The sequence below is a fragment of the Somniosus microcephalus genome, chromosome 18, assembly GCF_052327205.1.
Source record: "Somniosus microcephalus isolate GS21.2 chromosome 18, FLI_Smic_1.0, whole genome shotgun sequence".
In the NCBI taxonomy this organism is placed as follows: Eukaryota; Metazoa; Chordata; class Chondrichthyes; order Squaliformes; family Somniosidae; genus Somniosus; species Somniosus microcephalus.
The window spans coordinates 20,349,390-20,371,038 of NC_141004.1; positions in this window are offsets into that span (position 1 = coordinate 20,349,390).

The following is a 21,649-nucleotide window of genomic DNA, read 5'->3' on the forward strand; positions in this document are numbered from 1 at the left end:
CCAAAAATCTATCGATCTCAGCCTTGAATACACTCAACAATTCAACATCCACAGCCCTCTGGGGTAGAGAATTCCAAACATTCACAACCCTCTGAGCAAAGCAATTCCTCCTCATCCCATTCTTAAATGCCGACCCCTTATCCTGAGACAATGGCCGTCTAATCATAATCATAATCATAATCAACTTTATTGTCATTGTTAGTGCACAAGTGCAGTACAACGAAATGTAGGCTTGCGGCTCCCGAGAGTGTACATTTAGATTAAGACATTTAAACATTCAACATACATTTGGTTTGTAATACATTAACATAAACATAACCATAACCAGCCAGATGGAAACAATGGGCTGGATTTTGTCAATGGGGAGCTTTTGGAGGCGGGACTCCCACTTGTCGGGTTTTAGTCCCGTCTCCATCGACTTGTGGCCAACCCACGCTATTTTCCCTTGATTGACCTTGTTAAGGCCACCCAGCGGGCTTAGGAGGCCAATTAAGGGAAAGTTGGTTACAGGTGACGTCAGCGAGTGTCGTTTCATCTGTCAAGAGCTTTGTGGACAGATGAAATGTCAGCGTTTGATGGCTCTGTGAAGCTATCAAACACTAACAATCTGTCCTCTAAGTTGAGTCCTTCCACTCAGGCTCAGTTAGAGATCTCTCCTGAGCAGAAAGCAGAAGGCTGCAGCTTTTGACAGTTCAGTGGCCGCTCTGCTTTCTGTGTCGGTGAGCTGAGCGACTCCCGAGACCTGAAGGGTTGATGCCCGCAGGAAGAAGTAAAGGTAAGTAAAACTTATTAAAACACTTTGGCCTAGAAATTGGGTATAGCCCCGCTTGAGGCGTTAGAACTGGCGCTGCGCAAAGTTTATAGCCAGACGAAACTTATCGCTGCCTGGCGAGATATTGGGTTGCATCACCCCCAAAGGGGATTGAGGCGCTAACTCAGACGTTGCACGGGGCTCCTAAGGCGCAAAAGTTCAGGCGCTACCCAATATCGGCGCGGACGGGCGCAGCGCAGGTGATCTCAATTACCGGAAACCACGAGACTTCCAGGCGCCGGCCGGCTCTTAAAGGGGTGGGTCAGTCAGCCTGAGCTGCTACACTCAACGCCCTGTAGGCCTCAGAATCGGCGCTCGCCCTTCTCTGGCGCAAGAAACTTGGTGAGGATGGAGAAGGTGAGACAGAGAGCAGAGCGCTTCAGCACTGAGGCTCTGGACCACTTGGTGTCTGCAGTTGAGCGCCGTCGAGATGTTCTGTATCCTGACAATGGCAAGAGGCCGAATCAAAAGGCTTACCGGCGATCTTGGAGGGAGGTTTCTCAGAGGGTCAACTCCAACAGCTGGGCGACCAGGACCCCTGTTCAGTGCAGGAAGAAATTCAACGACCTCACTCGGGTCGTTAGGGTGAGTGTTGATTATGCAAACTTCTGATTCCCTCCATCTGCACCTAACTTCGAGGACCCTGTTGCCATGATGCCCCAATGGCCATCTGTCAGCAAGCACCCATGGCCCTTTCTGGGCACACACATGGACATTTCTCTCAAGGCCACATGTAAGGGCTCTTGCACCATGGGGGGCATGAGATGATCTCACAAGGCCACATGTAAGGGCTCTTGCACCATGGGGGGCATGAGATGATCTCACAAGGCCACATGTAAGGGCTCTTGCACCATGGGGGGCATGAGATGATCTCACAAGGCCACATGTAAGGGCTCTTGCACCATGGGGGGCATGAGATGATCTCACAAGGCCACATGTAAGGGCTCTTGCACCATGGGGGGCACGAGATGATCTCACAAGGCCACATGTAAGGGCTCTTGCACCATGGGGGGCATGAGATGATCTCTCAAGGCATCATGTAAGGGCTCTTGCACCATGGGGGGCATGAGATGATCTCACAAGGCATCATGTTACAGAACTTCCCCTTCTTTCCCCTGCAGTCCAAGCTGGCGACGATGCAAAAGGAGCAGCGTCGAACCGGTGGCGGACCTCCACAAGTGGTCACTCTCACGGATCTTGAGGAGAGAGTGCACCAGATTCTTGGAGGACGTCTGTCTGGTCCTGTGACCACTGCAGCTGCCGACCCCATGTTCAACAGCGAGGGTAAGGCTCTCACCTTTTGCAGCTGTCTCCTTCCACTTGGTCCCCCCGCCAGCATGCTTCCTCAGTGTGCCGCAATCTGCCATGCCTTCCCGCCAACCTGTCCTTTTGCTAAAGCCACTCTTTCCCTCCCTGCTTTCAGATGATGCATCACCAACTGGGGCTCCACGCCCTGAAGCTGCCAGTGCCAGTGCCTCCAGAGGTGAGGATCAGGAGGAAGCCGGACCATCCGCTCCAATCTCAGAGGAGCATACACATGTACAGACTGGGGATAGTAGTTCCCTGGAGGGGAGGGGGGGTGGCTCTGAGGACCAGGCAATTGCCGGACCAAGCGGCATGCAGCAACGCAAGGGGGGTAGGCAAGTTCGGCCACCGTCTCCCCGGAGGGCAAGGTAGTGATGACTGCTGCACAGAGTGCAGAGGAGGTGCGTCGCCTGGCTGAAATGAGCACCCAGGCCCGGCTCAGGCACACTGAGCTGATGGCTGCAGTGGGGAGGATACCTCAGTCAATAGATACACTGGCAAAGAGTGTGTTGGACTTCGGGGCAACAATGGAGAGGGCTCTCCAGGGCTTCGGGGCAACAATGGACAGGACTCTCCAGGGCTTCGGGGCAACAATGGACAGGACTCTCCAGGGATTCGGGGCAACAATGGAGAGGTCTGTCGAGGGCTTTGGACCAACAATGGAGAGGACTGTCCAGGGCTTCGAGGCCGCTATGGAAAGGACTGTTCAGGGCTTCGGACAATCCCTGGAAAGGTCTGTCCAGGGCTTGTCCGAGGCAGTGGAGCGGTCAGCACCGGCCTTGTCCGAAGCAATGGAAAGAACTGTCCAGGGCTTCTCCGAAGCACTGGCACCTAGCTCACAGGTCCTCACTGCTGCCACGCAGTCACTTGCCGGCCTCGTCCACACCCAGATTGAGGCAACGCGAACTCTCACTGCAGCCACCCTATCTGCATCAGCTAGGATCACCCCGGGCCCTTCCAGTCCCATACAAGGCCAGGAATCAGTGGAGCATGCGATTGTGGCGGATGAGCCGAGCCGGTCCCTTCAGAGAGCCAGTGTGTCGTCCGACAATGGTGCAGGTGTCCTCTCTCGGCAGGTGACCATTCCACATGCCAGCGCTGGTACGTCTGCAGTGCAGCTGCCACCACCTGCAGTGCACACTGCTTCCAGCCATGCTGAGATCAAGCATCCTGCGTCCGCACCCTCCAAGTCCAGAGGTCGGCCAGGCCGTCCCTCAGGGGCTTCTGTGCTTCCAGACAGTCAGCAGGCGTCCCCCAGCCTTCACCCCGCCACTGGGGTTCAATTACGTAGGAGCAGCAGGGAGGGAAGGGGCCGAGCGCGAAAGAGAAGTCGTTCTCCATCAAGGGGCCAGCAGTAGAGGGAGGTGCTGAGACGTTTCTTTGGCCAAAATCAAGGAGACCCTCACCTGTTGGAATTGTTGGAAATAGTTCATTTAGTTTGGCGGCTTTGCCGAAGAGTTAACTGTTATTTTGTTAGTTATGGTTTCTGTTGAAATGACGTTGTTTTGCTGTCATGAAAGACTTTTGTGACAATAAAGAGAAGTTTAAATGTGCTATGGTGTACGTTAATAATTACAGTGATGCTGGCCTTCAGATGCTTTCAAACATCCAAAGTGCGCAGCAGTTAAGACACTCATCATTCCGCCAGAGGGGCCTCGATACGAGTCCTCATGAGCCAGTGACGGATGGCCCTTCCACTTTCAGGAGCCCTTCCATCTTCATCCTCCTCCTCCTCCTCCTCCTCGTCCGCCTGCTCCTCCTCCTCCTCCTCTGCCTGCTTCTCCAGGGTCAGAGGGAAGGTGATGAGTTGGCGCCTTCGCCTATAAAGGGCAGCTGTAACTTGCCGGATGCAGCAGTGGACTGCAACCTGAGAAATATTCACGATGTCCCCAATGGCTCACTGAAAGGATCCGTTGCCATAAAAATTGAGGCCAACAGTCAGTTTAGCCGCCACCGACAGAGAGGTCATGCACCGTAGACGCGGCTGCAGATCCTCAGTAAGCAGGTGGCACAGCTCAGTAACAACGTCCATCCCGATTCGAAGCCTTCGCACACACTACTCCTCTGACATGTCAAGGTATGACCCCTAAAGACCCTCGCAGCATACCCTCGGATTGGGCGACCTCCATTGCCCCTCCTCCTTCTGGCCAATCCCGGCCCTCTCTCCCGCCGTCTTTCTGCCCCTTCATAGTGTTCGGCCATGAGGCCGTGGCCCTCCAAAGCATCTCCCATTCCGATGCCAGTTGGTCAAAAGGCTGTTAGGTCTAGTGCTCCAACTGCTCCGGACAGGTTTGAGGGTCCCAAGTAATCTAATGCTAAATTCCAAAAACTCTGCTCCACAGTAGCTCCCCAACTCCCTCCACCAACGATCGCAATGAACAGGCCAAGTGGCTGAAGCTTCTATACTGGAGCTGTCCCCTTTAAATAGCACCCCCCGACTCCGAGAAGGGCCTGCTAACGCTCCTTCGAACTGTCACTAATAGCACTAGGCGTAAAAGCTCCAGGCGCCACCCAATATCCGCTCAGGTGCCCCTAAAAGGCGTTGCACAATGAAATGACGTCATTATGTGCTTGCGCTGGCGGGCGCGCGCAAACACTTAGCGCAGGCGTTAAATGTATAGTCAATATGGGAGTTGTCGCTAAATTCATTGCGCCCGCCCCAACATTAGGTAACACCCCAATTCTCGGTCTCTTTAGGCGCTAACCGCTGGCGCAAACAACCGAATTTCTAGGCCTTTACACTCCCCTCACACACTCACCTCTCCACACTTGCACCCATCACTCACCTGCACACCGGACATCTCGACCCCTCCGACCCCAGCAGACTGACGGCCCGCCTCGCTGACCCTGGCGAGGTTCGGAGCCGTCGGGAAGCCCACACTTCAGAGGCGATTTTGCCAGCCTTGGGGAGGTGGGTATGGAGGCGGGACTGCTGGGAAAATTTCAGAATTTGGGGGCGGGTGCCAATCCCGCCCCCAACCTGCCTCCATGCCATCTTCCTAGGAGGCCGGTAGCCGTCCCGCGCTGTGTCCCGTCTCCTTGGAGGTGGGAAGGGATTAAAGCCTATTAACTGCCTGTTAACAGGCAGAAAATAGGATTATTCCCTTTTTGCCCTCACAAGTGCGGGCTTCCCGAAGGTTCCAAAACACGCCAGCTCAGTGAGGCGAGTATTGGGTCTGCGGGGGTCGGGGGGGTGCAAAAGTGTGATGTGAAGGTAAGCGATGGGTGCAAGGGTGGAGAGGTGAGTATCTGAGGTAAATGCAAAGTGTTTTTAAAAGTGTACTTACCTTTGTTTCTTCCTGCAGGCTTCAGTCGGTTTGTATGTGAATAGTCTCGCACCTCCATGTCTCAGATGCGACAACTATCTCATTTCTGTAAAAGAAAGAAGGTTGATGAGGTCTTGTGTGCAATACCTCATCAAACAGCAGAGAATGTCACTGTTTGACAGCTTCACAGAACTGTCAAACAATGACAATTCATCTGTCAAAAATTTTTGACAGATGAAACGTCATATGTTGACGTGCTCTGCAGCCGGCTTTCCCTTAATTGGCCTGCTAAGCCCGCTAGGCGGGCTTAACAAGGTCAATCAAGGGAAAATAGCGTGGGTGGGCCATAAATCGATGGAGGTGGGACTAAAACCCGACAAGCAGTAGTCCCGCCTCCAACACGCCCCCATTCACAAAATTGCCCCCTTCAGGGCTGAAAATAGGGATTCTCAAAAAAACTGCCTGTTAACAGGCAGTTAATTGGCACTAATCCCCTTCCCGCCTCGGGGTGGCAGCTCCCAGCGTGGGTCGGGTACCCGCCTCCTGGGAAGATGGCATTGAGGCGAGTTGGGGGCGGGATGGGTATCCGCCCCCAGATCCTGCAATTTTCCCGGCAGTCCCGCCTCCCTACCCGCCTCCCCAGGGCTGGCAAAATTGCCCCCAAACTCTCAGCATCTACCCTGTCAATCCCCTTCAGAATCTTTCATGTTTCAATGAGATCACCTCTCATTCTTCTAAACTCCAGAGTGTATAGACCGAATCTAGTATTTTTAAGCTTCTTGATTTGTTTCCATCTCATTCATGATTACTTGCTTCTGCTTCATGTCTTTTGTTTATCCATCCACCCACCTTTAGGGCTGATATTAAGGGCTGGATTTTGTGAATGGAGGTGAGTTGGAGTCGGGACTGCTGCTTGTCGTGTCAATGTCCCGCCTCCATCCTTGCCTGACCAACCAGAGGGATTTTCCCCTGATTGAGCTTGTTAAGCCCGCCCTGTGGGCTCAGCAGGCCAATTAGTAGGAAGTCACTGACAGAGCACATCAACGTCAGACGTGCTATCTGTCAAACAACAGAAAATGCTGGAAAAACTCAGCAGGTCAGGCAACATCCGTGGAGAGAAATTTGAGTTGACGTTCGGGTCGAACCCTTCTTCAAAACTGGAAAGAAAAGAAACTAGATCGAAGGCAGGGCTGCGATCGGACAAAAGAATAAAAGAAACAAAAGAAGTAAAAGAGATTAGAAGCTAGACGAGATGGTAATAGGCTGAGATTAGGTGTAAAGTGTACTGGCAGGGCAAAAGATAGCTGCCAGGTGTGAGAGCTATCTGTCAAGACTTCTTGAAAGAAGAAATGGGGGTGAGCGTTTGACAGCTCTGTGAAAATGGCACCAATCCCTTTTTCTGCCTGTTAACCACCTGTTAACAGGCAGTTAAAAGGATTAAATGCCTTTCCCGCCTCCAGGAGACGGGACCCGTAGCTGCACATCTTCCCACCTCCTGGCAAAAGGGCACGGAGGCGGGATGGGGGGCGGCTTTGCCATCCGCCCCCACTTTCTCCGAATTTACCGGCTGTCCCGTCTCCATGCCCGCCTCCTCGGGGCTGGGAAAACCCAGCCCTAACTTTCAGTGGTGGCGTGAAATGAGTGGTACTGGATCGGACGCCCATTACACACCTCCGAAAGCCGGGCGGGATGTACAGTGGGCAGCCAATCCGCTAACACCTGCATTCCGCCGCTGCCGAAAGCTAAAATCAGCCCTTTAAATCTTTTGTTTTTGTTTGATTCAATTATTACCATTCCTCCCTTTTTATTTATAGTTCTCTGCAGCCCTGTAGAAGCGATGAAACTAAATGTGCGAAGGGCATGGAGCCAGCCTGGGCAGCAGGCTGTGCGTGCACAGTGCCTGTTAACTGGATTAGATTTAATCCAAACTAACTGCAGGAAGACATTGCACGCCACCTTATTGTATCTAATTAAGATGATGTGGAGCCAGGGGCCAGCAAAAGAAATGGGCCAAACAGGGTTTACCAAGGTTCAGATGAAAAGTAGGCCAAAGGTAGTGTGAATGAAACTAGGAAAGCTTGCTGGAAGAAAACAATTGTATTCAACAATTTGCATTTATATAGTGCCTTTAACATAGCAAATTGTTAATTGTACATTATCGTGTGATGTTTTAACATGGAAACACATGTGGCACAAATGTCGCTTGCGTTCCAGTCAAACGCTATGGCCTGGATTTTCCTTCTGTTATCTGTCTGTTTTCAGCTGGACTCGGAGTGGCTAGAGAGAAGAGGGAATTGATTCAGGAAGCCTTGTGCTGAGTCGCCGCCAGTAAGAACCCCGGTTAAAATGTTTCTCCCAACACGATGGCCCCTTATTGAAATACTGCTCCTGGTATGCAAATTGCATTTAAATACTCCATCAATCAGCAACATTGAATGTCCCCTTCCTTTCCACCTCTGGACAGCCTCCCCAAGTGAAAAAATCATTTTGGGGTTGCTAGGCAGCTTGGCCGAAGTGGTGTTAAAGGTCACCTTGTTGGTATTTTGTATTTGCTGTAATTTTGATGTTGAACAGTCACCTGGATCTTTTCTTATGCCTACTTCCACCTCCGTAACATCGCCCGTCTCAGCCCTTGCCTCAGCTCATCTGTTGCTGAAACCCTCATCCATGCCTTTGTTACCTCTGGACTTGACTATTCCAACGCACTCCTGGCTGGCCTCCCAATTTCCACCCTACGTAAACTTGAGGTCATCCGAAACTCGGTTGCCCGTGTCCTAACTCGCACCAAGTCCCGGTCGCCCATCTCCAGTGTGCTCGCTGACCTACACTGGCTCCCGGTTAAGTAGCGCCTCGATTTCAAAATTCTCATCCTTGATTTCAAATCCCCCCATGGCCTCGCCCCTCCCTATCTCTGTAATCTCCTTCAGCCCCACAACCCACCGAGATATCTGCGCTCCTCTAATTCTGTCCTCTTGAGCATCCCTGATTATAATCGCTCAACCATTGGTGGCCGTGCCTTCTGTTGCCTGGGCCCTAAGCTCTGGAATTCCCTGCCTAAACCTCTCCACCTCTCTACCTCCTTTAAGACGCTCCTTAAAACCTACCTGTTTGACCAAGCTTTTGGTCACCTGTCCTAATTTCTCCTTATGTGGCTCGATGTCAAATTTTTTGTCTTAAAATACTCCTGTGCAGCGCCTTGGGACGTTTTACTACATTAAAGGCGCTATATAAATACAAGTTGTTGTTGTTTCCATCTGAAACTTGCTGTAAGGTTTGGCATTGCTCCTTGTGTGGTTTGTTTTCCTTTTTGACACCTTCAGGGATTCAGAACAGGAGACAATGGTGTTTCCTTTAGCGATTCCCCTTTACATTCCTTCAAGTGAGAGCTGAACCTATTTCTGGCTGGGGCAGAGATCACCTCGTACAAGAGGCGTGGACTGTATTACATTAATCAGGGCCAGAGTGGTCTCCTGGACCAGTTTCAGTCTTTTAACGGGGTGGGGAGGGGTGGGGGGGGCCGGAGAAACATTTTCCAGATTTTTCCCCCCTAATTGGCCTGGGTTTTTAATCTGCTTTTTGCCTCTCCCAGGAGATTACATGGCTACTGGGTGGCGTGGGGAGTGTATATATTGTGAATGTAATGTGGTGCACAAGAAATCACAATTATCTGGGGCAGGCTGGATGGACCAGTAGATCTTTTCCTGTCCCTAAATTTCCGTATGTTTGTGCATGTGTTATGAAGTGGCGGCTGAGGAGGTCGAATGCAGTGAGGCTGATCAGGCACCAAAGGATGTTACTGACACCAACTTGCAGGCACTCCCACACCCGCACCTACTGAGCCAGTTGCTCCTACCTCAACCTCGGCAACAAGCAATGTGTAAGAAGGCTGCGCGTCACTTGAAAGGCATGGTGCTGTGCCCTATGCTTGCCCCAGACCTGGAAGCAGCCTCCAGCATGAAGCACTGCGTTGCCAGGGTTGCTGATAGTTACTACAGCCCTCAAATTTTATGTCATTGGGTCATTTCAGGCTACACCAAAGGAACGATTGTACTATCAGTCAATCGGCTGTACACCACTGTTTTAAAGGAAGAAAGACTTGCATTTCTATAGCGCCTTTCACGACCACTGGATGCCCCAAAGCACTTTACAGCCAATGAAGTACTTTTTGAAGTCATTGTTGCAATGTAGGAATCGCGGCAGTCAATTTGCGCACAGCAAGCTCCCACAAACAGCAATGTGCTAATGACCAGATAATCTGTTTTTAGTGATTTTGATTGAGGGATAAATATTGGGCAGGACACCGGGATAACTCCCCTGCTCTTCTTTGAAATAGTGCCAAGGGATCTTTTATGTCCACCTGAGAGAGCAGACAGGGCCTTGGTTTAACGTCTCATCCGAAACACGGCACCTCCGACAGTGCGGCACTCCCTCAGCGCTGCACTGGAGTGTCAGCCTAACTTTATGTACTCAAGTCTCTGGACTGGGACTAGGAACCCACAACATTCTGACTCAGAGGCAAGGGTGCGACCAACTGAGCCACAGCTGACACTATATTAGTCACTAATACTTTGTTTGGTTAAGCTGGCCAGTACATAACCTCCCTACAGATATTGTTCCTCACGAGAAAGGGCTGCCCAATTTTATAGAGTGGCAGGATAACCCCGAGTGCAACGTGTCATTGACTGCGCCCACGTCACTGTACGTGGCTTGTTCCAAAATGACATCAGCTTCCTGAACAGAGAAGTTTTCCACTCGATCAGTGCACAACTGATTAGTGATCACCAACGCGTCGTAGTGCATGCGAATGTTCGCTATCAGGGTAGCTGCCATATTGAGGCGGTCCGCCATGCCATCGCTCTTTGCTGTTGAAAGATAGGCGTCTAGAGTCTGGGGCAACCTTCTGCCGTATTGGCCGATGACCCCTCGGTTTGGTTCCCTCAGACCCCAGGTGAGACTCGTGGTGCCACCAGAGCCATTCTGGAAACAGACAATTGGCATTCTGAAGGCACACTTCAGGTGCCTCAATAGAGCTGGGGGAGCTCTTCAGTGCAGTCCAACCAAGGTGTCTCCTATTGTGGTGATGTGATGTACCCTCCATAATTTTACTGTGTTGAACAGTTGCAGTGACCTTCTTCAGTACGTGAGTTCCTACAGCCCCCTCTAGGTCTTCCTTTGAAGAACTGTTGCAAATGTCTAAATTAGACGCCGCTTCTACCTGAGCCAGAGCCTCTCCTTCTCCTAACGTCCCACAAAATCTTTCTTGCAAGTGCCCCCATGAGTTGCAAAGTCTGTTGGACTACCAGTACGTAAATCAGGTTCCGTGGAGAAAATTAACTTGCTCTTTGTTGTTACCACATTCTTAGGTTCAGTGCAGTAACGCAGAGCTTCATTTACTTCAGTTCCATCTGTTGTTTGTCCTGAAACTCTGTAAAAAGCTGCTCAACTTCCTATTTTCCTAGTTACTGTTGGTGAATATTTGCCATCTGGATCAACTTCTGTGGAAGATCTTTTCCATTGCATCAGTCTCTTTTTAGTTGCCGAATGGCGGGCCATTCTTAATGTAAGTTGCATTCTTAATAAATCCTGTTTTTTTGCTATTGCTGTTACCATTTGTGCACCCAGCGTTACATTTGTTTTTGAAAGTGTTGTGCGAGTTTTACTTTGTGTTCTGCTGGCTGACCATTCCACGAACACTTCGTGTTAAGTCTGTGTGTTCCAGTTGTATTAAGATTAATTACTGACACAGACTACAAGAATAAAGTTCAACAGGTCTTTACTAGTTGGAGGTCAGGACTATACTAAATACAATATCACTACACAGTACTTATATACCGGTGGTCACCACCGGTATTACATATACAGCAGCCAGAGAAAGTAGTACATCTCTTAAGGTGGAACAGGTTACATACACCACAATCCCCCCTTTTTAGCTTAACAGTCATATCCCCATTTAACATAACATCATAACATATATACATATATAACTTCAGGTATAAACAGTTCAAAGGTTCAGCCTCTCAGGAGGCCTTCTGATTCGGTTTGGATAACGCCTTTCAGTGGTCTCTGATTCTTGTTGCTGAGGTGACTCTTCTTGTTGGTTTCCTATGTATTGGACGTCATCATCAGGTACAGTCCCTGCCGAGGTAGATGCTTCAGGTTCATTAACGTCTTCCACAGTTGTCTCTGTCGCAACCATGGGTTCGACCCTTGCTCTTGATTCTACCAGTTGATCCGCATGACGCCTTATCACATTGTTACCAATATCTACTGTGTACATCAAAGGTCCTTGTCTGGCCCGAATTGTTCCGGACTGCCATTTTTCATTTCCATAGCCCCTTGCCAACACTGGTTGTCCTACGTCGAAACTTCGAGTGGACTTGTTATTAATATGCCGGAACTGTTTGTTTTCCACTTCCCTCCGCACATTTGGTTTTAACAAGTCCAACCTGGACCGCAACCTCCTGTTATAAAACATCATGGCAGGACTTTGGTTAGTCACTGCATGAGCGGCGTTTCGATATGCCATTAGGAAATTGTCCACCTTGTGTTGTAACGGAATCTGATCATCGTTCATGGCCTTTATTGCCTTTTTGAATGTTTGGACAAATCTCTCGGCCAACCCGTTTGTCGCCGGATGATATGGGGCAGAGGTATAATGTTTCACCCCATTCTTCTTTAAGAATTTTTGGAATTCTTCCGACACGAACTGTGGTCCGTTGTCCGAACATATCTGTTCTGGCAATCCATTCCTTGCGAATATTGTTCTTAACACCGCAATTGTCTTTTCTGAAGTAGTGGTATTCATCTTGATCACTTCTGGCCATTTGGAATGTGCGTCCACCGCAATTAGGAACATGGAGTCCATGAATGGACCAGCAAAGTCAATATGTACGCATTGCCATGGGGCTGAAGGCCATTCCCATGGGTGTAGCGGTGCGATCGGAGGTGCATTTTGCACTTTTTGGCACCCAGCGCAGCTTTTTGTCAACTCCTCTATCTGTTGGTCAATGCCCGGCCACCATACATAAGCCCTAGCAAGACTTTTCATCTTAACTCCCCCCAGATGACCTTCATGCAGTTCCTTTAGAACTCTTTCCCGTAACTTGGGAGGAATAATCACTCTTGTCCCGTACATCAAAGTACCATGGCAGACGGACAGCTGGTCTCGCCTTGCCGAGAATGCCGGTAACAGAGGATCACCATGTGTTGGCCATCCCTTCACTGTCACCTCGTAAACTCGGGACAGTGTCAGGTCGTTCCTGGTTTCTCTTTCAATACTTGCATTGGTGACTGGTAAACACTCGATGATGGTCGAATGAAATAACTCAACAGGGTCAACTTTCGTCGTCTCTTCTGCTTCAGGTAGTGGCAGGCGCGACAGCCCATCAGCATTGCCATGCTGCTTTGTACCTTTGAATTCTATTTGATATTGATGTGCCCCTAGGAAAAGGGACCATCTCTGGAGTTGCGGTGCTGTCATCACCGAAACACCCTTCTTAGGGTTAAAAATGGATACCAACGGCTGATGGTCTGTCAGAAGTGTGAATTTTTGGCCCTGCAGGTAATGATTAAACTTCTTCACTCCCCATACAAGGCTGAGAGCCTCCCTATCGATCTGCGCATAGTTGCGCTCAGTGGAGGTCAATGATCTGGATGCAAACGCGACTGGCCTTTCCATGCCATTTGGCAACTTGTGTGAGAGTACTGCCCCAATACCATATGGAGAAGCATCACAAGCCAACCGAATAGGCAGTGTCGGGTTGAAGTGAGCCAACACTTCCTCTGAGGTGATCAATTCTTTGCTTTTGCGAAATGCCTTCTTACAGTTTTCGCTCCATTCCCATGGTACCCCCTTCTGTAAAAGAGCGTTCAGCGGGTGCAGTACTGTGGATAGATTCGGTAGAAACTTATGGTAATAGTTAATCAATCCCAGAAACGACCTCAACTGAGAGACATTATCCGGAGCGGGAGCCTTTACAACTGCCTCTATCTTGTCAGGAGACTTATGAAGCCCCTCCCGGTCAATGACATGACCACAGTACGAGATCCGCTTCTGAAAGAACTCACATTTCTGCCGATTAACTCTAAGTCCATACTCTTTCAGTCTGTTGAGCACCAGTTCCAAGTTTGCGAGGTGTTCTTCATCACCATCACCTGTAATCAGAATATCGTCCAGGTAACATTGTGTGCCTGGAATTCCCTGTAATACCTGCTCCATGGCCCTCTGCCAAATTGCCGGAGCCGATGCCACTCCAAAAACCAGCCTATTATACCGGTACAAACCTCTATGCGTGTTGATCGTGAGGTACTGGCGTGGCTCTTCTTCAACCTCCATCTGCAAGTATGCCTGCGCCAGGTCTATCTTGGTGAAGTGTTTCCCGCCAGACAACGAAGCAAAAATATCCTCAATCCGCGGAAGCGGATACTGCACCGTGTGAAGCACCGGATTAACGGTGATCTTGAAATCTCCACAGATGCGAACCTTCCCTGGTTCTCCTGGCTTGTTGCTCGAAGGACGTTTCATAACGGGAACAATGGGCGTAGCCCACTCACTCCAATCTACCTTAGACAGTACACCTGAACGTTCTAGCGCTTCCAGTTCCGCTTCTACAGTAGGTCGTATTGCATAGGGTACCGGTCTGGCTTTGAAAAATTTTGGTTGTGCATGTTCATCAATCTTGATGTTTGCCGTAATTCCTTTCAGTGTTCCCAGTCCTTGCTGGAACACCTCTTTAGCATCATCCAATATTTTGGACAATCGTTTAGGTTTGACATCTGTTTCCCCGGAATCTACCGTTAGTGCTTTTAAGGAGTGCCAGTCCATATTCATTTTCCTAATCCACTCCCGTCCCAGTAGTGGTGGACCTCCTTCAGGTAGCACATATAAGTCCATTACTTGGCTTTCTTCGCCTTTGTGGGCCACTTTTACCTCTATCTTTCCGATGGGGTACACTCTTTGCCCCGTGTATGTTTTCAATATAATCTCCGTATCCCGTAGGGGAATATGTTGGAATAACCTTTTGTAATCTTTCTTATTCATGACCGTCAATGCCGATCCAGTGTCCAATTCCATCTTTACTTGGGCTCCTGCTATTTGAAGAGTGACCCAAATTGTCTGGAGATCTGCATCCTTACCAACGTTGTGTACTCTTAAGCTACCCAGTTCATTACTGCTAGCGTCTGAATCTGACTTCTGTTCGTTCGAACTGGTCTTTGTCACCTTGTGCACCTTTATGTATTTTCCTTGCGGTGACTTTTTGTTGCTGGTCTTCTTTCCTGACCGGCATACTTTAGCTATGTGGCCAAGCCTGCCACACGTTCTGCATTCTTGGTTTTTAAACCAACACTGGTTCTGATCGTGTGTTGTCTTTCCACAACGATAACATTTTACAGTACTCAAACCCAATTTATTTGTACTGAGTTCCGGTGACCATAGCTGCATTACTGCCGTGCCTCTCGCTGCGGCCTCGTGCGCTGCTGCCATAGTGACCGCTTTCTCAAGCGTCAGCTCATTCTCCTCGAGCAGTCGCTTTTGTGTATCTTCTTTTAATAATCCACACACAAATCTATCCCTTAGCGCGTCTGTCAGTCCCGTTCCAAACTGACAGTACTTTGCCAGCTTACGCAATTCCATTAAATATTCAGCATTGCTTTCATCCTTCAGCTGCCTTCTGCTGTAAAATTTAAATCGTTCCGCTAGCATCAGCGGCGTGGGGTTTAGATGATTTTTCAGGACAGTAACAATCTCCTCGAACGTCTTATCCGCCGGTTCATCTGGTGATAAAAGGTGTTTCAATTGCCCGTATGTCTTCGCACCCATTAAGTTCAATAAAGTAAGTGCTTTCTCTGCATCTGGGATTTTATTTGCTTTACAATAATTTTGTATGCGTTCTACATACATGGCCCAATCTTCGATGTCGCCATCAAAGGTATCAATGTTCCCATGTTTAGGCATCGTTGCAATTTATTTTATCCCTCACAGCGCCAGGGACCCGGGTTCGAATCCGGCCTCGGGTGACTGTCTGTGTGGAGTTTGCACATTCTCCCCGTGTTTGCGTGGGTTTTCTCCGGGTGCTCCGGTTTCCTCCCACAGTCCAAAGATCTGCGGGTTAGGTTGATTGGCTATGATAAATTGACCCTTAGTGTTAGGGGGATTAAATACGTGGGGTTACGGGGATCGGGTGGGATATGTGTCGGTGCAGGCTCGATGGGCCGAAATGGCCTCTATCTGCACTGTGGGGTTTCTGTGATTCTGTGATTCTGTGAAGATGGCGGCTTCCCGCTCTTGTCTTCGTCCTCCGCCTACAAAATGGCGGTTTTCCCGCGCTTGGCGGTCTTCACCCACTGGCTGCAATGGCGTTTGGCGTGCCGCTGCTGCTCCCCTTTCCCAGCGGTTAGTAACTCCCCCGACGCTGTCTCCGCTTCACCGCGGCTCCCTCGGGCATTCGCACTTCCCCGATGTCGCGCCTCGCAGCCCTTCTTGCAGCCCGGTTATTAGCACCGGCTGCGTTCGCCTTCACCGCGGCTCTCGCGCCTTCAGTCGCCCCAGACGCTGCGCCTTTTTGGCCCGAAAGCGGCCCGGCCCTTATCTCCGGTCGCGATCGATCTCACCGCCCTTATTCCTCCGTCTTCCTCCCCCCGTCTGTACAGCCAGCGCGGCCGACTTTCTGCTCGCGTCGCTGACCGGCTTACCCACAACTGAGGTAGAAAGAAGATAGCTGACTGCCGCTGATGGAGGCTTCGAGTTCAGGATGTCTTCTGCACTCCCTGTCTTCCAGCAGGGTGATGAGGGTGGATGCCTCTCTTCGACGCCCGTTCTGTGGACGAAGCCTCCGTGGATATAAACTGCCGCAGGGTAAGAATCGGACTCGTCGCCACTGTTAAGTCTGTGTGTTCCAGTTGTATTAAGATTAATTACTGACACAGACTACAAGAATAAAGTTCAACAGGTCTTTACTAGTTGGAGGTCAGGACTATACTAAATACAATATCACTACACAGTACTTATATGCCGGTGGTCACCACCGGTATTACGTATACAGCAGCCAGAGAAAGTAGTACATCTCTTAAGGTGGAACAGGCTTAAGTTCTCTTAAGGTGGAACAGGTTACATACACCACACTTCGGGTTTTAATTCGCGGGCTTTCCTCCGCATGCCTCTGACCGTCTGGCTCTGCATCGCAGGAGCTTGTAGCCTTGCTTACTGGACTTCCCTTGGGCAGCTCTGTAAATGAGCCGTAATTGAGTTTGCTTTTCCGCTGAAGTTGCCATTCTCACGGTTCTCCCATCTTTGATGGCTTTCTCTTTGGTTACACAGTATGGCCTTTGTCCGCACCCACAGGAATAATCCAAAATAACATGCTCAAGTCGGCACAGCTGAAAATGAGCCAACTTGTTCAATAAATATTTTGGGTACCAACTGTGAAGCAAACAGGTTGGTCACCAACTGTAATACTTGTGGAAATTGTGGATTCTTGTCCAGCAGAACAGAAACAATAAAGGTCCTGCCAAACTTGAAGGTATATTTTTTTTATAAGGACTCCAACTCTATAAATTCTCAAATTAATTTCCCTCTTTCCATTCGTGAACACTTAGGGGGTGATTTTCACTCAGAAGTCGGGAAGGAGGCGGGGCTAGAACTTTCGGGGTTGTAGTCCTGCCTCCATCGAGATGCAGCCAATCCACGCGATTTTAACTTGATTGACACTTGGTTAGATGGTGGGCTCCCGAAACCTAGAGGAAGGAAGGCTGTAAAGGTAAGTACAGGTAATTTAAACTTCTTTACACACTTTAGACACACCAAACACACTTACCTTTGCACTCATGCACACATCACTCACCTGAACACCGACATCTCGACCCCTCCAAGCCCTTCAACCCGACGGCCCGACTCCTCTAACTTGGCATGGTTTGGAGCCATCGGGAATCCCACACTTCAAGCTTTAAAATAGGGATTAGGCTAAAATCTGCCTGTTAACTACCTGTTAACAGGCAGTTAATTGGCACTAATCCCTTCCCGCCTCGGGTAGGCGGGTCCCAGTGCGGGGCGGGTACCCGCCTCCTTTGAAACTTACATGGGGGCGGGATGGTGTCAGGACCCCCGAATTCGGGACTTTAACCCCCCGCACGCCTCCAATCCCGACTCCACGGGTCAATGAAAATCGAGGCCTTAGCTTCTACTTGACTCTCCTCTGCCTCAATGCAACTGAAACTAGGTTCTTATCATTGTTGGGATCTCTTGGCACAAAGCTGTGACCCACCACTTAGTGGAGCCACAAATTTCACATTATCTTCTTTCAGGGTAATATAACAAATATTTTTTTCCTAATCTTGGGATTAGGGTTTTCCTGAAGGTTGAATAGGTTGCACGGAAAATAGTCCGTGGAGAATTGCAAAGCCAACGTTACAAACATGCAATTGTGATACTTTGTGTATCGTAATATCTACACTCTCCACCCCATCCAAAACCGTGTGATCTCCTGCGAGAGGCGAAAAACCAGATAAAATCCCAGGCCAATTTTGGGAAAAAGTCTGGGAAATTCCTCTCCGACCCGTCCACCTTCTAGGCGATCGAAACAAATCCAGGAGATCACTCTGGCCCTGATAATTCTATGCAGTACCTACCTTTTGTAAGAGGTGATCTCCGCCCCCCAGATAATATACTCAAATGGCGTTGTTGGAGCTTTTGACAGTTGTGTTAAACAATAGGTGGGAAATTGAATGTTGGGCAGATAACGAAATATATGCATCAGAATATCGATAAACCTTATTTTCCAAAACATGGGGAAAAACATGTCCAAGTGTTTTCAAGTTTCAGGCATTCTCATCCTTCATGATGTTGTCGTGAACCCATTGCTCTTCCATTGGAAGGATCATAGAGGCAATCAGTTGTAAACGGCTTTACCCAGCTCCCTGTGGACTGCCTCCATTTGCAGTGCCCACATGCTATTGCCCTGAGCATTGCTGTCACTCGGAGGTGGCAGTCTTATCAGCTGGAGCTAATCCTTTGACTTGTTATTAATAGCTAATAATATACGGGGGAATTCTTTTCCTCCCTCAGTGTTATCCCTCTCCTAAAATCTACAGGCTTTTGAAATCCAAGTTGGCGTGACTAATCATAAGAACATAAGAACATAAGAAATAGGAGCAGGAGTAGGCCATTCGGCCCTTCGAGCCTGCTCCGCCATTCAATGAGATCATGGCTAATCTTCTGCCTCAACTCCATTCACCGGCCCTATCGCCATATCCCTTGATGCCCTTACTAGTCAGAAATCTATTGACTTCTGTTTTGAATATACCCAATGACTGAGCCTCCACAGCCCTCTGGGGTAGAGAATTCCAAAGATTCACCACCCTCTGTGAGAAGAAATTTCTTCTCATCTCAGTCCTGAATGGCCTACCCTTTATCTTGAGGCTGTGGCCCCTGGTTCTAGACTCCCCAACTCATGGTGTTATTTGATTTACCTCATCTTTTCTCCACTTTTTTCATCCTCGGTAGTGTCCTGTACTGTTTCACCTCCTCCCCCCACCCCAGTACACTACATTGTTGGAGTGTGTGCCTCATTAATTGTAGCATAGGAGTATCCACCCTGGCAATGACCTTCCCTCCAACATAAGGTCAGGAATGGGGATGTTTGCTGATGATGGCACAGTGTTCAGTGCCATTCACAACTCCTCAGATGATGAAGTAGTCCATCACACTCCTTACTTGTGCCTTGTAGATGGCACGCAAGCAACAAGACCTGGACGACATTCAGGCTTGGGCTGATAAGTGGCAGGTAACATTCATGCCACAGAAGTGCCAGGCAATGACTATCTCCAACAAGCGAGAGTCTAACCACCGTCCCTTGACATTCGACGGCATTACCATCACTGAATCCCCCACCATCAACATCCTGGGGGTCACCATTGACCAGAAGCTTAACTGGACCAGCCACATAAATAATGTGGCAACAAGTGCAGGTCAGAGGCTGGGTATTCTGCGGCGAGTGTCTCAGTTCCTGACTCCCCAAAGCCTTTCCACCATCTACAAGTCAGGAGTGTGATGGAATACTCTCCACTTGCCTGGATGAGTGCAGCTGCAGCAACACTCAAGAAGCTCGACACCATCCAGGACAAAGCAGCCCGCTTGATTGGCACCCCATCCACCACCTTAAACATTCACTCCCTCCACCACCGGTGTACCGTGGCTGCAGTGTGTACCATCTACAAGATGCACTTCAGCAACTCACCAAGGCTTCTTTGGCAGCACCTCCCAAACCCGTGACCTCTTCCACCTAGAAGGACAAAGGCAGCAGGCGCATGGGAGCACCACCACCTCCAAGTTTCCCTCCAAGTCACACACCATCCTGACTTAGAAGTTTATCGCCAATCCTTCATCATCGCTGGGTCAAAATCCTGGAACTCCCTACCTAGCAGCACTGTGGGAGTACCTTCACCACACGGACTGCAGCGTTTCAGGAAGGCGGCTCACCACCACCTTCTCAAGGGCAATTAGGGATGGGCAATAAATGCTGGCCTTGCCAGTGACGCCCACATCCCATAAATGAATTTTTAAAAAGTGGTACCACTACTACTACTAGCACAAGACCAGCCAGATGAGCAGGTAGGCTTATTTTGTATCCTACTATCTGATCTTATCCTCCATAAACAGCAAAACCTGGAACAGCAGACTTTCCCATGTCATGGTGCAAAACATCATGGTTATCATGGTCATTGAAGGATAGAAACTACATGTACTCATCTCACACTAAACACAACTTCTACACTGTGCTGTACTGCTGGCTGTAGTCACTCACCACAGAACCACTAGGTTTGTAGACCATATCCTATCTATTTTTAGCTGCCAGAATAAGGAGGCTGGCGATTCCTTGGATGTGTACTGATTTGAGTCTCTAATCTGCCCACCTTCACTGCTTTAGGTTCTGTGTCGCTTCCTGCATGTTTTAAAAAAAATCTGTGCTACCATTGGAGGCGGGATGGCTCAAAATGTACAATTGAAGACGGGCAGTTGGACAAAGGCTCAGAGAGTGGGGCTAATTGGAGAGCTCTTTCAAAGAGCCGGCACAGGCACGATGGGGCGAATTACCTCCTTCTGTGCTGTATCATTTGATGATTCCATCTATAGAAATTTCAATAATTCCCAGGAAAATTTAGCTGCATACAAACGTAAGAGCAACAGAGAATTAGGGAATAGCTTATTAATGGCGGGGATACAGGACACAGCTCAGGAAAGGAGCAATGAAGCCTCCGTGGGGTGTCAGTTTCAATGAATGATGCCCACTGTGAAATGACAATTGTGGAGATAACCAGATATGCCTGTCTCATAAGAACATAAGAAATAGGAGCAGGACTAGGCCCCTTGGCCCCTCGAGCCTGCTCCGCCATTCAATAAGATCATGGCTGATCTTGGGCTCAAAGCCACTTCCCAGCCCGCTCCCCATAACCCTTCACTCCCTTATCTTGCAAAAATCTGTCTATCTCCACTTTAAATGTATTTAATGACCCAGCCTCCACAGCTCTCTGGGGCAGAGAATTCCACAAATTTATGACCCTCTGAGAGAAGAAGTTCCTCCTCATCTCAGTTCTAAAAGGCCGACCCTTTATTCTGAGACTGTGCCCCCGAGTTCTAGATTTCCCCATGAGGGGAAACATCCTCTCTGCATCTGCCTTGTCGAGCCCCCTCAGTATCTTATATGTTTCGATAAGATCACCTCTCATTCTTCTCAATTCCAATGAGTATAGGCCCAGCCTGCTCAACCTTTCCTCATAAGTCAAACCCCTCATCTCTGGAATTAACCTAGTGAATCGTCTCTGAACTGCTTCCAATGCAAGTATATCCTTCCTTAAATAAGGAGACCAAAACTGTATGCAGGATACCTTGTAAAAAGAATTATTTAGCGAAATGTCCTAACAATTCAATTTGCCTACTTTTTGATATGTTTTAGTTCTTGTTGTGCATGTTAAAAGATACAGGGAAAGTGTCAAGGAAATACAAGAGAAACACAGGAAAGAAAACTGGTTGGCAGGAAATGTCTGATTCCGCTTCAGGAGCACTGCATGAAGAAAGTAACAGTTGGGCACAAGGAACAGAACACCGCGGGCTGGATTTACCATCGCAGTTCAACATTCCAGCACTGCTTAATCATAGTTTTAAGTTTGTTGTGTTAAAGGCACACTCAAATTTCAAGGCATATGTTATGCTAAAATTTGTCAGCGTTAATTCTAAACCTCTAGGGGGAAAAATTCAGTTGGTAGCGCCACCCGT